Source organism: Coffea arabica, chromosome 10c (assembly GCF_036785885.1).
Source record: "Coffea arabica cultivar ET-39 chromosome 10c, Coffea Arabica ET-39 HiFi, whole genome shotgun sequence".
Lineage (NCBI taxonomy): Eukaryota > Viridiplantae > Streptophyta > Magnoliopsida > Gentianales > Rubiaceae > Coffea > Coffea arabica.
The window spans coordinates 23,440,114-23,463,659 of NC_092329.1; positions in this window are offsets into that span (position 1 = coordinate 23,440,114).

Below are 23,546 nucleotides of genomic sequence, written 5' to 3' on the forward strand. Positions count from 1 at the left end.
TAAGTATTCATTTGAATGAAAGGCAGAAAAAAGAGATGCTTGAATTCTTGACCATGTTCCAGGATGTATTTGCGTGGTCCTATGATGATATGACTGGCATTTCAACCGATGTGGTAGTGCATAGGTTACCCACAGACCCTTCTTTTCCACCCGTAAAACAAAAACCCCGAAAATTCAAACCAGATATGAGCCTCAAAATAAAAGAGCAAATTGAAAAACAACTCAAAACCAATATCATCATTGTTTCCCATTACCCAATTTGGTTTTCAAATCCAGTCCCTGTTCCAAAAAAGAGTGGAGAGGTGAGAGTTTGTGTTGACTATAGAGACCTTAATAAAGCCAGTCCTAAGGATGATTTCCCTCTACCAAATATTCACATTCTCTTAGACAATACTGCCGGACATGAGATTGAAACCTTTTGCGATTGTTTTGCTGGCTACCACCAAATTTTGATGGCAGAGGAGGATAGGGAGAAGACTGCTTTCATTACCCCTTGGGGCACATTTTGCTACCGAGTGATGCCTTTCGGTTTAAAGAATGCAGGGGCAACATATCAGAGGACCATGACAACCCTATTTCATGATATGATCCACCGGGAGATGGAGGTCTACGTGGATGATATTATAATCAAGTCTAAAAGGGCAGAGGACCACTTGGTTGATCTGAAGAAATTGTTCGAGAGACTACGGAAGTACAATTTGAAGTTAAATCCTGCAAAATGCGCCTTCGGAGCACCTGCGGGTAAGCTGTTGGGATTTATAGTCAGTAAGAGAGGCATAGAGATAGATCCAGCAAAAATCAAAGCAATTCGAGATATGCCGGTGCCAAAAACTCAGAAGGACGTGAGGGGTTTCTTAGGAAAGATCAATTTTATTGGGAGGTTCATCGGCCAACTAACTGCCACATGCGAGCCGTTGTTCAAATTATTGAGAAAGAATGTGCCGTTGTATTGGAATGAGGAGTGCCAACAAGCTTTTGACAAGATTAAAGATTATTTGTTGCATCCACCAGTCTTAGTGCCACCCAAACCGGGCCGACCTTTGATTATGTATTTATCTGTGCTTGAAGGAGCAGTAGGGTGTGTTCTAGGTCAACATGACGACTCTGTAAGGAAAGAACAAGCCATTTACTATCTAAGCAAGAAGTTCACGCAGTACGAGGCTAATTATTCATTCATTGAGAAAAGCTGTTGTGCATTGGCCTGGGCAGCCCAAAAGCTTAGACACTATCTGTTGAGCCATACCACGTATCTTATTTCCCGGTCTGATCCTTTGAAGTATCTTTTGGAGAAGCCGATGCTGACTGGAAGATTGGCCAAATGGCAGATAATTCTATCAAAGTTCGACATTGCGTTTACCTCGCAAAAGGCAGTCAAGGGGCAAGCTATAGCTGATCATTTGGCAGAAAATCCAAGAGATGATGATTATCAACCACTCCGTACTTATTTCCCTGACGAGAGGGTCCTATTTGTAGGCGCTGTAGACGATATAAGTGAACAAAGTCCTGAATGGAGGCTTTTCTGCGATGGGGCTTCGAATTCTCTCGGAGCTGGAATTGGAGCTGTTTTGGTGTCACCCGAAGGGAAGCACTACCCTGCCGCTGCTAAATTGCAATTTGCTTGCACAAACAATATGGCCGAATATGAAGCTTGCATTTTTGGTCTCAAAATGGCTTTAGAAATGGAAATCAAAGAGTTGATAGCTTTCAGTGATTCAGATTTGCTCGTACACCAGACTTTGAAGCAGTGGATAACCAAGGATTCGAAAATTCTTCCTTACCATTGTAGTTTGCTCACTTTGGCCAAGCAATTTCAAAATTTAGAGTTCAGACATCTCCCGAGAGCCCGAAATGCATTTGCCGACGCTTTGGCCACTCTAGCCTCTATGATTCAGTATCCAGATGAATTGAAAATCGAACCAATCCAGATTCAACTTCAAGACAAATCTGCCCACTGTTGGGTTGCAGACGAGTCCTCTGATAATATGCCTTGGTATAAGGATATTAAGGAATTTCTCAAAACGGGGTCTTATCCTCAGCATGCTAGTTCAAAGGATAAGAGTTTTTTGCGCAGAATGGTTTCCAAGTTTTTCTTAAGTGGAGAAGTGTTGTACAAAAGAACCTCGGATCTGAACCTTTTAAGGTGCATTGATGAGGATGAAGCTCGATATATGATGAAAGAAGTGCATAGTGGCATTTGTGGACCTCACATGAATGGCCATTTGCTGGCGAAGAAAATCATGAGAACCGGATACTTCTGGCTTACCATGGAGCATGATTGTATAGACTTTGTCCGGAGATGTATAAAATGCCAAATGCATGGTGATATTATACGCGCTCCGCCTACTGAATTGCATAATATGACCGCCCCGTGGCCCTGTTCAATGTGGGGTATGGACGTAATTGGCACGATTGACCCGCCCGCTTCAAATGGACATCGATTTATATTGGTGGCGATCGAGTACTTTACCAAATGGGTTGAGGCAGAATCATTCAAACATGTAACGAAGAAGGTGGTTGCTAATTTCTTGAGAGATCATATCATTTGTCGATTTGGAGTACCTGAAACACTTATCACAGACAATGCCAAGAATTTGAACAATGACATGGTGGATGGATTATGCGAGCAGTTCAAGATCAGACACCGCAATTCTGCCATTTATAGGCCTCAGATGAATGGAGCTGTAGAAGCCGCAAATAAGAATCTGAAGAAAATTATCCGCAAAATGACAGAAAGGCATCGCGATTGGCATGAAAAGCTGCCTTATGCACTAATGGCATATCGGACTTTTATTCGAACATCAACTGGGGCAACGCCGTATTCACTCATGTATGGAATGGAAGCTGTATTACCAGCTGAGGTTGAAATTCCGTCGCTACGAATCCTTATGGAAGCTAAATTGGAGGAGGCCGACTGGATCAAGCAGCGCCATGAGCAATTGACTTTGATCGATGAAAATCGGTTCAACGTTATTTGTCATGGTCAGTGCTATCAGAAGCGTGTGGCCCGGGCTTACAACAAAAAAGTCCATCGGCGGGCATTTGAAGAAGGTGATAAGGTACTAAAGCGAATTTTGTCAATGCAAGATGAAGCTAAAGGCAAATTTGCTCCAAATTGGCAAGGGCCATTCATTGTCCAAAAGGTATTACCTGGCGGAGCTCTTATTTTGGCGGAAATGGATGGACGGGCTTTCCCTCAACCCATCAACTCAGATATGTGCAAAAAGTTTTTCATTTGATCATGCAAATTTTCTTAAGAAATTCATGCAAATGGCGAAATGCAAGTCAGGCCATCTTCTTTTACACTTATAAAACATTTTATCCCTACTTGTCCCCTTTGAGCCACCAAAATTGACAAATTTTCATTTGACGGCCCCTGAGAATTGCAAACCCCACACTGGGGCAGAGTTATTTTGAAAGAGAGATGAAGAGAAAAGAAAGCAGAAAACCCCACACTGGGGCAAAATTTAGTTTTAAAGAAAAATGCAAAAGTGAGGAAAAATGCAATGAAAGAATGCAAAAGAGAAAATCCAATTAAACTGGGGCAAATTTTCCTCGGTTTCATTTCAAATGGTGCAATCTCAGTTCATTTCACACCTCTTATCAAAATCTGCTTTTAAGCCTGAACTTTTCTTGAAAACACCCCACCTGACCTCATTACAAAAGCCCAAAGTCCTGGCTTTCGTCACTTGCTGCATTTCTACTAGAAAATTTGTTAATCAACTGGCAGGTGATGTCCGTAATGCCTTCGCCCAATTTCTCAAGGGAAGTGCATTTTACTGATGCTAGAATCTTTAATGCATATTTCTGAGTCGACTGTGGTCAAGAGATTTCGTTGTTCTTTAGGTGAAAACCCGAAAGGGCGCCTCAAAAAAAAAAAAAAAAAGAAAGAGAAAAAAAAAATCAATCAAAAAGGGGTGGGGGCAACCTTGGTGAAAACCCGAAAGGGCGCCAAGGTCGGTTTTTCGCAACGGATGAGCACGATAAGGGACAGCTGGTGACCTGGTTCATTTAGACTTTTCCTCATGTTTGTGATATTTCTGCCGTTATCGAATTCCGAAACAGATATACCCAAGTTTCGAATATAATATTGTTTGGCCAAACTTGTACAAACATTCTTTTACAAAATGTACTCTTATAAATCTTTTGGTTCCTCTCAATTATTTGTGTTCGACTGTTTGTGATTGTTTGTATTCTTTTGCATTCTCATTTTTGCCTGACATAGGAAATTCATTCTGCATATATCATTGTTTTATATGACATTTTCATGCATCATTCTTTCACCATTAAATTCGGATGAATGATAAACCCTAAGGTTTGTGCAAAGATGGGGAATTCAATCATCTATTGAAGTGGGAAAATCGCAACCAGACTGCTACATGGATTTGGGTGAGTGGTGAACTCGTACTTTATCAATCTCAAATTGAAAGGTTTCAAAGTTGCAAGCTCGACTAAGGTGTACGCCGCAAAAACAGAGGCACAAGCATCGCAAGACTCATGTTTACACGATTCTCAAGGCTAATCGGATCAAATGATGGTGGCAAGTCCATTACTTCTTCTTTTCTTGCAGGAACATTGCAACCATTCTCTTTGTCGCACTTAAATCTACGCCCGAAATGGCTCCCAGTAAGCAAAGATGAAGTGATGATATTATTGACAAAGTTTGAGCAAAAGGAACGACATTAGCTATCGTTTCAGCCACAGAAATCAAAACTCTCTCTTGATACAAAAGTTTGAACTACTCTCAGGTAAGAACTCAATTAATTGTTTAAGCATCCCCAGTGACGTCCCGTTTAAATTTCTGTTCGGGTCAGTCCCGTTTAATTTCTGTTCGGGTCAGTCCCGTTTAAATTCTGTTCGGGTCAGTCCCGTTTTAAATTCTGTTCGGGTCAGTCCCGTTTTAATTCCTGTTCGGGTCAGTCCCGTTTAAATTCCTGTTCGGGTCAGTCCCGTTTAAATTCTGTTCGGGTCAGTCCCGTTTTAAATTTCTGTTCGGGTCAGTCCCGTTTAAATTCCTGTTCGGGTCAATCCCGTTTTAATTCTGTTCAGGTCAGTCCCGTTTAAATTCTGTTCGGGTCAGTCCCGTTTAAATTCCTGTTCGGGTCAGTCCCGTTTAAATTCTGTTCGGGTCAGTCCCGTTTTAAATTCCTGTTCGGGTCAGTCCCGTTTAAATTCTGTTCGGGTCAGTCCCGTTTTAAATTTCTGTTCGGGTCAGTCCCGTTTTAAATTCCTGTTCGGGTCAGCCCCGTTTAAATTCTGTTCGGGTCGGCCCCCGTTTAAATTCTGTTCGGGTCGGTCCGTTTTAAATTCCTGTTCGGGTCAGCCCCGTTTAAATTCTGTTCGGGTCGGTCCCGTTTAAATTTCTGTTCGGGTCAGTCCCGTTTTAAATTCCTGTTCGGGTCAGTCCCGTTTTATTTTTCATGATCGGGTCAGGCCCGTTTTCAATCTGGTTCGGGTCAGTCCCGTTTTATTTTTCATGTTCGGGTCAGTCCCGTGTTATAATTCCTTTTAGTGAGAATCTTTTGCAGCCCAATAACACAGGTAAGTATTTGGTGTCTACTTCTTTGTCTCAAGTTTTTTCAAAACTCAGACAAAGAGGGGCAAACTGTAGACACCAAATTTTGAATAATTTTATGTAGCATCTATTTCATGATTTTCATTTTAGATTGCTTGCATTTTAATTCGTTATTGTGTGTTTTGTACTATTAGTTGTTATGATATTTTAGTTTTATTCATTTTTCGCCCTTTTAGTTGACCTATTTCATTTGCTATTTATTCTTATTTACTTTTAGCTTTAGTTTTTAGTTTTAACTTTTAAGTTTAAGATTAGCATAGAGTTTTTTTTAGGAAAAAAAAAAGAGGAAAAGAAAACATCAAAAATATGTTTTAGTCATTTTGTTTTTATTCAATGTTTTCTCGAAAGAAAAATGAAAATGAAAAATTTTAAAGAGGAAAAAAGAGAAAATTAAAGAAAAAGAGGAAAAAGAAGAAAAACTGGAAAAAATAGGCGGTAGTTGGATTGGGAAAAAAATAAAGAAAAGGAAAAAAAAGGAAAAAAAGGAAAAAAAAAGAAAATGGATGAAAAATGGAAGTTGTAATTTGCTGTTCAATAATAATTTCTGTTATTATAAATTTTTGTTATTATCATTTATTTTATTTTTATTGTTATTAATTTCTGTTTTTAATTAGCTGAAAAAAAAAAAAGGGAAAATTGCTGCCGCAGCATGAAAGCTGCGGACTTATGCAGCTTGCAAAAGAAATCTGGGACGGCTCCTTGGCTGCAATTACTGGAGAAAGGACAATGGTTTTAGGGCTCCCAATTGATCATATAAAGGAAAAAGAAACAGAGCAGCCGCAAGGGAGGAGAGGTAGAAAAAATACGGGGGAAACAAAGAGAAGAAAAAAGACTGGCGGCGGGATTTTTCTGGGCAGCAAGAAAGAAAGGGAAAGAGAGCCGGGTAGAGTAGTGGCTGAAATCTGGGAGGTTTTCAAAAGGGAGTGAACGGCAAAAGAAAAAGGGGAGCATACGGGGGATTTTTGACGGCAAAAACAAAAGAAAGCAGAGAGAATTGGAAGGGTGGAAGAACGGCAAAACAAAAAGGAAAAAAAACTGGGTTTTTGAGGGCTGGGGAGAGAAAATAGCTAGCAGGGACCAAGAAAGAGCTAAGGAAAGAGGAGAACGGGGCAAAAGAGGGAGGAGAAATCTGAACCAGAGTTCAACGGAGAAGCTCACGTTTGATTGCAGAGTGTTCGAGAGAAACCAGAGAGATAGAGAGGCCGTGAAGAGCGGCGGCTGAACAAGAAGGACCGTGGCTGTGTTCCAGAGATTTCTTCACCAGTAATCTGTGGCGTTGAAGTTGACATCCTTTCGCAAGTTATTCGATTTCTGCTTGGTTCATAAGACCCCCCACGGTGCTAAAGGTAATCCCTTTAATTTATATCTTCTAGCAAGCCCAACAAATATGAGAATTATGTAGGTTTGAGACTAGTTTTTGATTCATTCTTGCCGTTTCTCTTTGCTGATTCTGTTTGTTTCTGTTTGTGTGTTCTTCTCATGACATTCGATGGTTGGTTTCTTGCATTGTTGGGGTTGTGTTTGGGAGTTTAATGGTTTTGGATGATTAGTTTTTCTGGTTTGGTTTGAAGGTCCGAGGGAGTGAAGTGGTCACTCCATGGTCTGAGAATGAAATGTTTTCCTTGTTGCATTTTCATTGCTAAAACAGATATCTGGAAAATATGTGTGCATTTGATGATTAAATGGTAGGTTTTAATGAGATGTTTTGACATTTCAGTTTACATAAGCTTTGTAGCTGCAAAACTTCTTAGCAAAAGCAAAAAGAAGTTGCATTTTTTTTTATTCTGTGATTGCACATTCGGTCTTTTCACCAAAAGTTGCAGATTTAATCTGTTTTGTCCTGAGGTGGGAAGTCTAGTTTTAAGATTGAATGGTTGGGTCCAAAAATATTTGAGCTTCTTTGATGTTTTGCCGTGAGAATGAGTGAGGCTTACTTTGTTTTTCTTGCAAACAATGCACATATTCCTTTTGTTTTGTGGTATAGAAAATGGCTTTTCGTATAGACTGTTCGGCTGGCATTTTAAGTTTGAGAAAACAAGTGAATAAGATGAACTCCTAGCATGGACTCCATGAATTGTTTTGAAAAGCATGTTTTGGCCTCTCTCTATCCTCAGATTTTCTTTGTTGTTTGTCTAAGCATGTGCTCATGATGAATATGATGAATGTAGGGCTGAACATTTTATAGGTTCTTGATAAGCTGCATTCGCCCTTGTGTTTTGCTGTTTCTTCATGTAACAGCCCTCCAAATGGATTTGTCATTCAACTTGCTATGTGGTCTTGTGATGGAAAGAGGAAGTTGAATCATTGATGTTGTTTTCGTGTGTAGTTGGTCCTAGAGTAGGCTCCATTGTTCTGCTGGAAATCAAGTTCCATTTGAATGAAACAAGAGGCTGCTGCATTTTTTTTTTGCTGTTCCCCTTTCCATGACTATCCACCAAGCTTTAGCCTCTTCTAATTTGTTATTTAGTCTTGTATGGAAAAGGGCAAGGGAAGAGTGTTTTGAGTTTGCATGTTTGAGTCTTTAAAACATTTGAATCATGTTCCAATATTTTGCTGAAAAATGAACAAACCAAATTGCCGAATCATTCTTGTATGTTTTTCCAGAATTGCATGTTTCCAATCTGAATTCGGTCTTGATGGATGAGTTTGATGTTTCATTGATTAAAGCTGAGATTTTGACGTCTATTTGAGATTATATGCTAAAGGAAAGCTCACCAGGAAACTTAGAAAGTTGGTTGTTCTTTCTTCTGCCGCAGCTTGTGCCTCCCCATTTGGTCATTCATTTTGATTTTAATGGTTTGTGTTCCTGATGGATTTGTGTTGAGTAAGGTGTTGAGTAAGGTGTTTAGTTGCCCAATGACATTGAGTGATGTTTTTCACTAGCTCTTGCCTGAAGTCTTATATGAAACCTGCATTTGAAAGCTTGAAGTTGCGGGAAAATTTTGGATGAATGTACAGCAGCCTGCCGAAACCAATTTTGCAGAACTTTATTCTTTCGTTTGATTCTTTCTTTTGGCTCTGACCTCTAGCATTTTGTCTAGATAACAATTCAGTCATGTTTTTTTTCTTGTTTGGCTTGCATGAATGTGTCTAAATGGCATAAGGAAACTGCATGAGAATGGTTGTGGACGAAATAGAAAATTTTCTGTTTTAGTCGCAGAGGTTTTGTTTCTAGCTAACTTGCATGGAAAAATTCTAAGTTTTGCTTTGCCATGAGGTGCTTGGTTATGTTTTGATTGGAGTTAGTTCAAAGTTTTGTTTGTTGAAGGTTTGAAATGAAACTTGCGTGTGAAATGGAAGCTACTGCTGCATTTTTTGGATTGCCGAAGGCTTCATGGTCTGCTGCAATTTGAGTGCAGAATTCCTCTACGTGATTGCATGATTTTTGCATGAAAATAACTTTAGAAATTGCATTTTTGACCCCCAAGTCCCTTTTTGTTCTACTAAGGCCTAAGTAATTGGAACATTTAATCAATTTGATCCCTCTAAGTTTCTCTGTGTGCCACAAAAGCCCAAGCATGTTTTAGTATCTTGTAATTAAGTCCTAAAATCATTGCAACCTCAATCATTGCTTGGCTTTTTCTTTATTTTTGGAGTTTTTGAAGTGCTTAAACTGTTTATTTGGACTTGAATATTTGAACAATGCTTGCTTTTGGGTCCTTAGTAAATGCTACTTGGGATTTGAATAGGTCATTCCGATTTCTTGGTCTTTAATTAACTCTTGACTCCATGAAGTTGAAATTGAAGAATGATTTGCTGATTTTGGTGGATTTAGCTTGTTTATTTACATTCTATCATTAAATTGGTGCATTAATCCTTTGTTTGATGGTTTTAGCCCAAATTAGGACCTTTTTTTTACTAGCTTCAAGAACGAGGGAGGTATAACTTTCTTTTATCCTTTTTGTCTCTCCCTATGTGGACCAATGTGCTAATTGAAATTTGCATGTCTACTTACTTTCCTAGCCGCTCCTTATTTTCTTTCATTTATTTCATTTACTTCTTGATTTTTATTAATGGGGTATGTGTACACCTCTTGGCTTGTAATAGATAGGGCGTAGCAAGTAATTTGGTCCATTTTCCCTTTCCCCTTTGTTTTAGTTAGCAAATGTAATGGTTGCATGCCTATGTGTTATATGTTAAATGCTTTATTAGGATCTTGCATCTAGTCGAGCATGTTATGTGCTACGTGTTTATAAGTGATTTGCATGTCTACTCGTTTTTTTTGTAGTATAGATGAATGGAATGGATGAATGTACGTCACCACACTAGTCCAACGCTAGTTGTGGCTTCTTTTATCGTTTCCACTAGTCCAACGCTAGTCGGAATTCATAGGATGGGCTAGTCCAATGCTAGACCCAATAGGTTTTTTTTCCTTTTTCATTAAGTGCATGATCACCACATATCACGCATTTTTCCTTAGTTTATCATTTGGCATGTTCCTCAAACCCTTTCCCCTTCACTTTAGGACTTGCATTTCATGCTAGTTAGGGTTCATTTGCGTGAAAATCCCCTTCCGATAAGGGAAACAAGCGAGTGTGGCTTCAAATAGCCTTAGCACGCTAGTTTTTCCTTCTAGTCAAAGGGAAAATTAAAATCATAAAACTAGAGGTCATCCCCGTACCCGACTTGATGCATTCCTCTAAGTTCATACATTTTCATTTTCTCATTATTCTCCTCATTAAATTTTTTAATCCATATGCCATATTCACACACCTATTCACTTCTTTGTTTTTTCACCTCACACATTGAACCTATCTGTTTACTTATATATATTTACTATTTTTGTTCACTTGCACACGAGCACTTATATTTTCATTCATTTGCACACAAACACTTTCAAATTGCACACATGCCCTTCTCTACACTTTGCACACTTACACTCTTATTTGAGTCCTCATTTGCATCATTCACGATTTTCTATGAGGTCTTTCTTATTGGCCTTCACAATTCATGTGAATGGGACCACAAGCCTCATAAGAGACATTTCTTAGATTTAGGATTGCATTTCTCATTCATTAGTCTTTGTCCAAATTGCAAATACATACTTTGGGTAGAAAAAAAAATTAGGAAAATAAGGGTTAAATCACGCAACTAGCCTTGGCTAGGTCGAAGGGGTGCCTTGGATTTTTATCCTTGCCTTCCCCTTCGTCAAATGTGACTCCCGAACCTTTTTCTTTGTTTGCGTGGACTAGGAGTCGTTCAAAAGGGTTTCTTACTTTTTTCCTTAAAAAATTCACTTTTTGGGTGACTTGGTACACCCTAACTCTATACCAAGTGGCGACTCCATTTTTCATATAAAAAACCCTTTTTGAACTATTTTTCTTGGGTCAAATCGTCGCATTTTCAAAAGTCCCATTTAGACCCATTTTTATTTTCATCAAAAAATTCACTTTTTCCAAACCAATAAAATCACAAAAACTATCATTTTATTTATTTATCAAAAAATGGGGCGCGACAGTATGGAAAATTCCAGCTTTAGGGTTTCTTTGTTGAGCTACCACTTGGTTGTTTTTGAAGGGTATTGTGATTTGTGGGTGTAATTGTAGTGGAGTTGAGGAGTGATTGGGTGTTGAGGTTTGGTTGGAAAAGTAAAGAAAGACAAGGGGAAGTGCTATCAAAATTTTCGTGGGAGCTTCTATGCAGTCTCGGGAAATTTGTGATATCTTGATGTAGAAATGTCGGAATTGAGTTCCGTTTATTGCATTTGAAACTAGATTCATAGAACTACAAATCTTAAAAATTTCAGACCCCGTTTCTCTCTGTACGATTTATGGTGATTTTTCAAAATTAACTGAAAATGCATACCTGTTCTGTCTTGTGATGGTTGAAGCAGCAACTTGAGGCTCGAATTTGACTGACTTGTGTTCTGAATCCTGCAATGGTGTCTTCTGGAAAGTTGTAGATCTTTGAATGCATTTTCCAACGGTATAAATTTTATCAATTTTGGACTTAAGAAGTTTGAGATATGATTTTTCATTTAGGGTTGCGTAAAACTAAAAAATCCTGTTTTCCTAGAATTGTTCTTACTCTCATTTTCCATTTCATATTTGGAGTTGGTAAAGCATTGTGGGTATGGTTTTTGGGTAGAGGTGAAGGGGTTTGAGGTCGTTCATGTCTTTAAGACTAATTGTTATCTTTTCACTCCAAAGCTACATCTTTGTGTTGTATTAATGGTTCATGTGGTTAGGCATATGACTCGCAAACGAGTCTCACCTGCAAATTCCATTTACTAAGCATTAGAGTCGAGTCTTAAGTGTTTTTCCTTGATTGTTCTAGGAAGTGTCGGCGATTAAAGCCATACTTGGGAAGGAAACTTTTGAAGTTATCCTTGCTTGAATTGGTGAGTATACCACTCCCCTGAATTATTGCTAAATTGGTTATCTGTACTTGCAAATTACTATTTGAATGTCTTTCCCAACTGTTTATTTTGTACGAGACGAGTGTGTACTTTATCACACTCGCTCTCTAACCTGTGTGATTTGTTTCCTGTATATACTTGAATCTGCTACCTGCGCCTGTTATAATGTCGTTTGGAAGTGCATCCAACGACCTTCCTGTTAAATTTGAGCTCAACCTCATAGGGAGTCAATTGGATCGAGCCAGCAAGGGCTTGGTCGAGAAAATTTGACAATCCATGGGTGCCTGTTCCTAGAAAATCTTTGGGTATTGGAGACTCTAGATTTCCGGTATACTCGAGTATTACCATTCCTATTCCTGTTTGGCGTTCGAGCCTGGTAAGGGGTATGTTTGGTGAACGGGATTTTGGCGTTAAAGTGGTGTTCTACTGGACTGGTTTCTTTATTTGCATGTTGATGGAGGGTCAACGAGGCTGGATCAAGAATTGCAATGGGGATTTGGCTCCTGAGAGCCACCTGTATCCTTTATATTGTGGTGTTTATTCATTTCTTATATTTGACGTGCGTATGTGCCTTAAAAGTGGTTTCTCATGAGTTCTACTGTTTCTACTGTTTATACTTTTGATACCTCACTCAGCTTCTAGCTCACCCCGTTCCGTTATCCTTGTTTTCCTTACAAGGAACCATCTTTTGTACCAATGATCATTTTGAAGACTGAATTGAGCTTGTATAAATACCCTTTTATATAGCTCCTTGGAAGTTGAAAAACCCTAAATGTACCTTGATCCAAATATTTCCCTTTTGATTTGTAAATTTCAAACGTATGTGTATAAAACTGTTTAACCATGTTCATGCATCCTATTTGGTTTGGAAATGTTTTTCTCCTGAGTTATATAACATTATCTGTATTCGGTTGGAGTCTGGCTGGATGGTGACGTGGCAGTCACTATTTATTTACGGTTCCGATTTTTATTTTTTCATTTTTGTTTTGAAATTTTGAATCGTGTAAGCGCGCTATTTTACTTCGGTACGTCTTAGATTGTGTATAACTGTCTTAATAGTCCTGGTGAGAGTTGGGCAGGCAGTCCGCTAACCCCTTTGGTACGCCTTAGGGGAAGGTGGGCTGTCACACAAAACTCCAACAAGTTGTCAAAAATATATCGCATTTACCGCACTAGCGGGTCCCATGTCAATAATACACTTCAAGCTTATCATGAACTAACTTAAACTAGGAAAATGATTTAAAAACTCTATTCACTTATAAAATCTCTGAAAAAATAAAAAATAGTAGGGTATAATGAAGAAAAATACAGGCGAGGAAATAAAATAAATAATATATAAAATTAGGGAAATTTACGGGTCCTCACACTCTCTCTCCCTTAAAGAAATTTCATCCTCGAAATTTCCTTCTCACGGAATCTATCAAAATCTGCGTTAGACGGCGAATCATACCTTCTACGTCCTCGGACGAATCAGAGACCTGAAGTTGCTCTAGGGAATTCACCCGAGCCGGTACTTTCGATCCAATCCCTTTCCCCTTTGTCTGTCCAAGGTTAGTCTTGATTGGTTGTTGGGTTCTTTTCCCTTCGCATAGTACAACTGGGCAATTAGCAACCCGATGATTGGCGCCCCCACAACGCAGGCATTTTCCCCTTCTTTTCCAACAATTCACCTCAGTATGATTGATTTTTGCACAATAGCCACAAGATAGGTGTGGAATTGAAATTTGATCTCCTGGTGAGGCCCCTCTCGGAGTATCTTCTTTAGGTGACCCCGAGATTCTCACACCACTAGTTCATCTACCTACCTTAGCGAGTGGCCTACCTGGATCACCTTGTTCTTGCCTTTGAATTTCACTAAGTGCACCCCTTTTCTTTCCATGGAGGGCCCTCACTTGTGCACCTGAAATTCCTATCCTTTGGATTAACTTCCGTAAAAGTATTAATTTGTGCCCCTCCTAAAGTTCCTGCTGAAATCCCTTCGTATTGCCTTTTCAGTTCTATGTTCTCATGCAATAGCTCAATTTTCTCCGAGTATTCATGTTTCCATCGCTCTTCCCAGTGCTCGGCTAATCTCTTTTGAACCTCTACTTCGTTTCGAAGAATCTCGATTTCCTTATACATACCAACCAAGTGTGCCATCTCGCGAATTCGGTAGAACTCAAGTGATAGCCTGCCAGGCAAGTTAATGAATCATAATAAGTAACTAGGTATAAGTGGCATTCTAACCATATAACTGTTAAGTTCCTTGACTCCCAATTGAACCACGGAAGATTAAACTTAGAAATGCTCAAATGAAATAGGCGGGAAAGTAGAACATAATTAGGACGATATCTTATGATACTATACCACGTATCACGTATATACATATTGAAACCTTAAAGCATACTTCATATATCAAGAGTTTCACACCTTATGCCACATCTTTGTTTTCAAAATCTCTCTACCTACTTCCATAACTCTCAATCTCAGTACGCTAATAATCAAGCCAAGTTCATACAGGAACATTAGTGGATAGGTATCAAGGAAATATAGGCAAGGGTAGTTCGTTGAGGACCAAGCTACGGGTATCAGATATCCAAAGTGAGGTAGAGACCTAGATCATTGTAGTCAGGCCATCTCAAATCAAATAAACACTTATCAAGTCCTCACAATCATAGCAAAAGAAAATAGGTCTTAGATGTGAATTTCTCAATGTACCCTACAATCTAGTCACCTTCTAGAAAACCCTAGCCAAACTAGTTTGAGATTAGTCCATGATAACACTTCCAAATCCAACCCCCTCGATCAGTCTCATTACTAGGTCCAATGTAAAGATCTTCCGTGCCTTGTTCTTGGCCATCAAGAATTACCTCAAATTCAATCAAGATACAGACCCTTATTCTAGCGCTCTCCACCCTTTGGTACTCAGGTCCAACAATCTAAAATAATATAACTCACAACTCGAGCCAGCCGGTCCCAAGCGTAAATCATCCATATTAGAGATTCCTACCCGACATACATATAGATCTTCCTCAAGTACCATGATAACGATTTTTACACTTATAACGTGCACGGTTCATAGCTTATGCTCAAAAGACCCTTATACCTTTAGACACATTTACGAAATTAGAACCATAACACCACTTGGCCCAAACTCACTCCGCGCAGAGACCACGCAAAGTAGCTCTGATACCACCTGTGACAGCCCCACCTCACCCTAAGGCGAACCAAAGGGTTCGGTGGACCGCCTGCCCAACTCTCACCAGGACTACGGAGTTCAATCACACAAACCTGATAGAGCGCACAACGAATCCCCAAGAGAACAATCAATCGAAGACTACTAAGTTGAGAAACATGAGTTCTATATCGAAAGGTACCATGGTACTTTGATTAAACGCCCCAAGGGAAACTAAAATGAAGACGAAAATGCAAATGGAAAGTGGACACATCACAATCAGGCCAAGATATGGCCGGATTTCCGGCCGGATCGCTAGCCGGATATGAGGCAGTGAGTAACCCAACAGTTTTCCAAAACCCCCGTTAATCCGGCCAGATATCCAGCCAAGAACTGGCCGGATGCACGGCCGGATTTGGTGAACATTACCGCCAGAATTTTCTTTCCTTGTTCAAATGCCGCGCTCGTCCAATCGTCCAATGGTTACAAGTAGCATCTCAACAAACGCAAAGGTACCATCCCAAATGAATACACTTAATGTACATGATGAAACACTTATATACATACCTTGTAAACTTTACAATAAAAAGCGTGATACTTAATTAAAAGACAATTAGGGTTTTGATTACACAAGAGCTAACAGAAGAACGTTTACACTAGCTCAACCCTTTTGTCAAAATCACGGTTCAAAGTGTGGTTCGCTGTAAGGAAAACAAAGATAACGGGAAGGGGGTGAGCTTACGCTCAATGAGGTACCAAAATGATAGCAAGTAAAAATCATGGAACTTCATATTCAATTAGTCACATATGCAAATCAAATAAAGAAATGAATAAACACCCTAGATAGAAAGGATACGGGTGGCTCTCAAGAGCCAAAATCCCATTTGCTTTACCGAAGCTTGATCAAATAATAGTTGACACTTCGTCAACTTTCCAAATAAAGTAACCAGTCTAGTCCAGTAGAGCACCACTTTACACCAAAATTTCGTCCACCAAACTTACCCCTTACTGGCCTCGAACACCTCAACAGAAATAGAAGTGGTAATACTCGAGTATACCAGAATCAAGGGTCTTAATACCTAAAGATTCCTAGAACAGACTACTGTGGTTCGTTATCTAATCGACCAGGCCCTTGTCGGCTCGACTCGAGTAACTTAGCCACAGGATTTGAGCTCAGAGGTCAAAGAAAAGTCGTTGGATACAAGTTTCCAAACGACGTCAGAACAGATACAGATACAGATAACAGATTCGAATTTGCACAGTAAATAGGCATACAGACAGACAAAAGAATGAGTATGATGAAGTACACCCTTATCTCAAACAGAATAAACAGATAATACAGTCATTCATATCACAGATTGCATGTACAGTGTAATAGCCCCACCTTCCCCTAAGGAGAACCAAAGGGGTTAGCGGACTGCATGCCCAGCTCTCGCCAGGACTAACGGATCAGTTTACGTCGCTCTACTACGTTCCGGAACACACCAACGCGCGCAACAAGTCAAAATCACAAAATAAAAAAAATGAAAATCGAAGCCGATGATGAACAGTACCGGCCACGTCAGAATCCGGAGTTCAACCAAACATCAATCCAACATATATACATCGAAATTTAACATTTACAAGCCAAAGCGGCATACTAAAATATCCAACAAGTTCATACATGTGCAATTAGCTAATTACAAACCAACCATTGGTTGAAACAAAACACTTAGGGTTTTCACCCTCAAGGAGCTATTCAAGATATACATTTACATGAGCTCAACTTGACAACCAATTAGCACAACCTTTCCCAAAATAGTCATTTTCCTGTAAGGAAAACAAATGGAACGGAGTGAGCTAAAGCTCAATGAGTTACTACCACATAAGCAACGAAGAGCATATAGCATAACCTTTCATTTCAAGTACACAATTAAGGAATAAAACAAATCGGTAAAAGGATACGGACGGCTCTCAAGAGCCCTTTTCCACGCTTACATTCTTGATCCAACCTCATTGACCCTCCGTCAATGTTTAAGAGTACCAACCGTAGACCTCACTTCACTTCCATTCCTTCCATCCAACATACCCCAACCGGGCCCGCACTCCAATCAGTAACTTTTGGTAATACTCGAGTTTACCGGAATCAAGAGTCTCATTACTACAAGATTCCCCAGTACAGTCCCCGTGACATGTCAATTTTCACGACCAAGCCCTTGCCGGCTCGATTCATTTGACTACCAACGGGGTTGAGCTCAGTAACACAGTAAGGCCGTTGGATATTCGTCCAAACAACACCAAATCAGGTTTCCATGAAATGGAATTCAATAACTCATATATCAAGTTTAGTATCACAGTGAAACGGTAAACAGTCATTAACAGTATCAAAAGGGGTGAGGGCGGTCAAGTACACCCTCACCTTAACCAATTCCAATGGCCAAGTAAGCCTTCACGGCATCACAATCACATTTATCAAAGCCACATTGTAAACATTCATGTGAGTAGTACACTCACCAATCAAGTAGGTGATGTTTCATGCACCGTCGTCAAAAGTACGTCGTGAACCACCGTCACGCCCTAGAACATGCAAACAAGTACAATGAGACTCGATAACGAGTCATAAAGCAATGCCAATCACAACCCCAATAGGGTTTCATAAGCATATACAAGCATTAAAGGAAACCAGAAATTTCGGAAATGTAACTAGCTTTGGCCCTGAAAAAAATAGTTTTTGTCCTCATTTTGCGGTAATGGTACCAATTTCACTACGATTATCGGATGAGGGTGCAAGACCCACCATCTCGAAGCTAAAAGACAGGGCTACAACATCATAGAAGGTCACTCAACCCAGTTTTGAATGCAAACAGGTCAAAAATGCAATATACTACATCGAAAATGTAAAACAGATTCACCCAAACGCATTCTAGTGGAAACATCATAACTCAGGCTATACAAGTTCAAATCCCGAAATTCCAAAACCAGCTGAAAGCTAAGAAACAGGGTTACAATAATGTAGAAGATCACTCAGTCCAATTCCTAGTACAACCAGGTCAAATATGCGAGATACTAAACCAGAACCACAATAACGGGTTCACAAACTACATTCTGCTGTAATCAGTACAACTCAGTCTATACAGGTCCAAATTCAGAAATTCCAAAGGCATATGGTAGCTAGGACATCAAGCTACATTTCATCAGAAGACCTCAACAACCAAATCCAAAGCAATTCCAGCCAAAACAACCAATTTCAGACGCAGTTCTTACATTCGGATGAATCCAGAACAGCAATAGTAATTTCGACTTATCTCATTCTACACTACTCCGATTGACCTGAAATTTTACAGGCACCTTTAAAACATCAATACCTACAACTTTGATGTTTTAAGCCAAGGCCAATTCTGTGACGCCCCACATCTCCCTAAGGCGAACCAAAGGGTATCCGCGGACGCCTGCCCAGCTCTCGCCAGGACTCAAGCAAATCCATTCGATTTGAAACCGGACTAACACTTTAAAGAGAGCAACATGAATACAATAATGCGGAAGCGTTCAAGTTTAACAAGTCACTTAATATGTAACCATTACATCGGTAATCATAATACGACTTAAATTCAAAATACACGTCAGGGCCCAAACTTTTCAAGTTTACAATTTCCAAAAGTACAACCCAAACCAGGGCCTAGTCAATATATATAGCAGGAGTCTTAACAAAAGTACAACGGATGGTTTCTCCATATTTCTCCAAGATTCGGTCATGTTAAGGAAAACAAAACTACAGGGTGAGCTAAATGCTCGTGAGGCCAAGAACACACATGCAAGCACTTTGTTCAAATAGCAATCCCAAATTCAATAAATAAAACCATGTCCTTTCAATAATCAATCATTCGAACAGGAAAAGTAATCAGAAACAATTCAAGGATATAGTAGCTCTCAGGAGCTAAGTTCCACTCGCTCTGCCGATGTCATTCGTATACCTTCCCGCGTTGACCCTCCTGTCAACCGGGTCGGTATTTCCATTCCCGTAGATCACCACTTACTTCCCTCCGTCCACCGTACACCCCAAGGGCCCACAAGTCTTTTATAAGGCGATACTCCACGAGTATGCCAAGCAAGACCTCTCATTAGGTCGAGCTTATATATATCCCATGGCTCGCCCAAGTCCCCGACCAAGCCCATTGCCGGCTCGAGTCTAAGGTCGGCCTATGAGTTTGGGCGTCCCCCATTCATTTGAAAGTCGAGGAGTTTCACTCCAACGACACATGTATTCATGACATAACATTGCATTTCATTCATTCATTCAATACATTTTATTCATTCATTAGAAATTAGAATGAGTGCGATAAAGTACGCACCCGCCCTTATTCTTAAAACTTCCAACAATTACCACAAATAAGCAATCAAAATTCACACACTTGACACTCACCGAGCAATTCAATAAGAATTGTTTTCTGGGAGTTCAAGTGTCCACTGTGAGATCCTCTTGAAGGTCTCCTTGTGCGCCTGGCAATTAATAGTGGATAATCACACAATTAACCCACTTATCAAGAAGATTGTACACTAGTACAATCTAAGGATTATTTCGCAAAAGGAACCTCAATTACACGTAAATCGAGGTTCAACCTGCCTTTTATTATGTACAATATTATTTGAGTTTTTATCATGAAAATCGTGAGCAAAACGTTTAAGAATATCAAAAGAATAAAGAGTTCTTGAAAAACTCTATTTCTTTGAAATTGGAAAATTTTCAGTTTTATTATGAATCTTTGAAAAATCGTAACTCGCTCGGCATAAGTCGAGAATTGGAAAACATTATACCGTTGGAAACCTCTTAGAAAGTACTATAAGTTCCTAGAAGACACTTTTCCATGAATCGAAGTGAAAAGTGTTCAAAAATGAGCTTGAAGATGCAGGGTTGGTTTACAAGGCAGAATTAAGTTGGATTTCGGCCAACTTTGGAAATTCGGCACGATTCACACGTTGCAAACCGGCCTCTGAAATTTGCAGCTCAATTAGTGTTACAAGTGAGGTTTATAAAAAAACAAGTGGATCAAGAATCGGAGTTTCGAGTACCGAGATACGGTAGCCCGAAGCTGGGGAAATTCAAGACTGGAGAAGAATTTCCAGATTTGAACCTCCAACACTAGAAATTTAATTAGGTATCGAAACGAACTTGGATTGGTACCAAAATTGGCAGTATTTTACTCCCATATGAAAGGTACCGTTCTATCAAATTTCAGGGAAAACTACCTTCGGAAAGATAGTTAATTAGTCAACCAAAGTTCAGGAAAAATTCTAAGGCAATCTGCCTTTTGACTTCCATTTCCGAATTCAAATCGTTTAACCATGAAAACTATCCAACCATGGTTCATTTGTGAAATAAAGGTCTAAGATACATCCATGATACCTTTGGTAAGTGATGAGCATCAAGAACTTCAATTAATAAAATTATTCCCAAGTTTTCCCCAAATCAGTCCAAATACTACGTTTTTTCCAAAACAGGGCAGTCTTCTTGTTTTAGTCACAACTCAATCAATTTAACTCGGAATGAGGCATGGTTTATGGCGTTAGAAAATACATTCACAGGACTAAAAGTTCACACAAGGAAATGTTCTGAAATTCTGTGACGACCCCACTTCTCCCAAGGGCGAACCCAAGGGTATCGGTGGGCCGCCTGCCTAGCTCGCGCCAGGACTCAAAACTTAAAACAATAAAAGCCAGAAACTTCAAAAGAGTTCTATATACAAACCCAAAAGAGTTATAATTACATTCTCAAAAGTACCTGCTCACACTATTACATCCTTATAATTACCACCAAAACCAAAATGTAGACCCTAAGGAGGGTCCTTATACCAACCACCAAAACTAAAACAAAACAAACATACTATAAGTCCAACTATTACAATTAAACCTAACTATACTACTGTGTGTGCCAAAAGTCCCCGCGTCGGCCCCTGCTAAGGAAAACAAAAGGAATGGGGTAAGCTATATGCTTAGTAAGTAAACAGGGGCGAAAGCGTAAATTTCACGTAATAACAGTTACACAGTAAGAGTAAAGCAAAAGCAGAAAAGTAACATCACATAATAAGGATACAGGTGGCACCAAAGCCAATTCATATGCCATGCATGAACTCCTGCCGACACTCCGTCGACCACACTTAATGGTCCGTAGAACTTCACTTGTACACCCACCGACACCTTATCACCCTCACTGGCCAGTCACCTCACAAACTTGCCCGGGCGAACGAAATCACAAACTTGAGCTTGAGTCACAAGCTCGGGTCACAAACTTGGTCACCTTCTCGGTGAACCGGATTCATAAAATTGGTTCATAACATGAACCTACAAACTTGGTGATCTCAGACTAAGTTGGACTGACTTCGACCAAGCCCTAACCGGCTCGAATAGTCCAAACAGGTCTTAGATCGGGCCCACGAACTCACAAACTTTACAAAATTCACAAACTTTACTCGAAAGTCGCCCCGAGCCACAAGCTCAAGGGTTTTGGTTCCAAAAGGTTCATATACATATGCCAAGTACAATTATACATTCAAATTAGGGTTTAGGTCGAGTGCGATAAAGTACACCATCGCCTAAGTACCCTTTTCACATATCTCAAACACATAGCAAAGAAAACACATCAAACTGGCCTGAATACTTACCCAGAAACTGAAATAGCAAAAGTACGAAGTCGGATCGAAATGAACAGCTAGTAGTGGGCCCCACCAGTTCCGCCCAGCTCACCACCATCTGAAATAGAAGATTGTGTCACATAATATCGCAAACGGCTACTATCGTGCATAAAACAAGCAAAACAGCAAAACGACACGCGCGCACGTAAATATGACGAACGGAAACGGAAACGGCCGTTAGCGGAAACGGCAGATTTGACACTCGTTTCTAGTTTACTCATAAGTTGAGCTACGAATATCGGATTAAGGCGTATAAGATGCCATATCGAAGCTTAAAGGATGAACAACAACTGTTATGAAGACATCCAGAACTGAAACTGGAGGCTTCAGTCCCAAATGAACCAAACACAATCACTTACGAAATCTGGCCAATGCACAAATGGTCAGTTTTGAGTGCAAACTGTTTTCTATGCTACACATGGTCAAAAGAGTTGAAATTTGGCAGTTAGATAGATCATTTCAAATGGAACAACTTTCATGAAGGTCGGCAATCCAAATTCGGAACGGAAATTGGTCATCAGGACTAAAACAGATCTGACCAGAAAATGGTCATCTTCACGGCCAGTCCTTATTTGCTCGGCTATATCTCAGGTTTTATAAATCCGATTCATGAAATTCCAAGGGCGTTAGAAAGCTCTGATATAAGGCTATAAGTTTGGTGTTTTGGTCGCAAGCCCAAACAGCATGTAACCCAGTCAAATGTGAAGCCAAAGTTCCAGTCATAAACTTTCCAAAAACGTAACAGAATTTGATGGTCAAAACAGGTCTGAGTATTTCGTTTATAGCTCAGGATATACTAATCCGTTTAACCTGAACATTTACAGGAATATCCAGGACTTAAGGGGCTACAATGTTGAAGAAGGAAACTTTGTCCAATTTTGAATGTAACAAGGTCAAAAATGCAAGACACTATACCAGAATCGCAAGACAGGATCACAAACCGTATTTGACCTCAATATGCGGTAATGACACCAAATTCACTACGGCTATCGGATGGGGGTGTAAGACCCACCGTTTCGAAGCTAAGAAACAGGGCTACAACAATGTAGAAAGCCACTCAGTCCAAATCCTAACACAACTAGGTCAAATATGCAAAATACTAAACCAGAATTACCAAAACAGGTTTGCAAAACACACAAAACTGTAATCGGTATAACTCAGTCTATACAAGTCCAAATGCCGAAATTCCACAGGCATATGATAGCTAAGACACCAACATCCAAATCCAAAGTGATTCCACCCAAAATAGCCAAATACCAACGCAGTTTTCGCATTCTAACCAAAGCAGAACAGCTACAGTAATTCCGACATAACTCGCTCTACACTAATCCAAATGACCTGAAATTTTACAGGTACCTCAAACACATCAATACCTACAACTTTCATGTTTTGAGAAAAGTCCAATTCGGCCTCTAACCCTATGATCTAAAACCGGACAGAATTAGGGGATTATGAACCCTAACTTTCCATTTTTCCATCCAAATCCAAAATTGATTGCATTTATCAACAATTCACACCTACTAGAGTCATTTTAAACCATTACCATTCATCATACAAGGCCAGAACATCCCATTCATATTAAACCAGAAAATTCATCATAAAATGGAAAATTTCACCAAAACTCTTCAAATCAAGAAATAAATCACATATTCCATCACTCAAGCTACTTCTAAGCATAACATAAACATCATTAGGTGTAGTTGAGTGTTCAAGTATCACTTACCAAGAAATCAAGAAAGAGAGAGATGTTGGACACCTTAGCTCTTCAAACAAACTTCACCAAACTACTTACTAGCA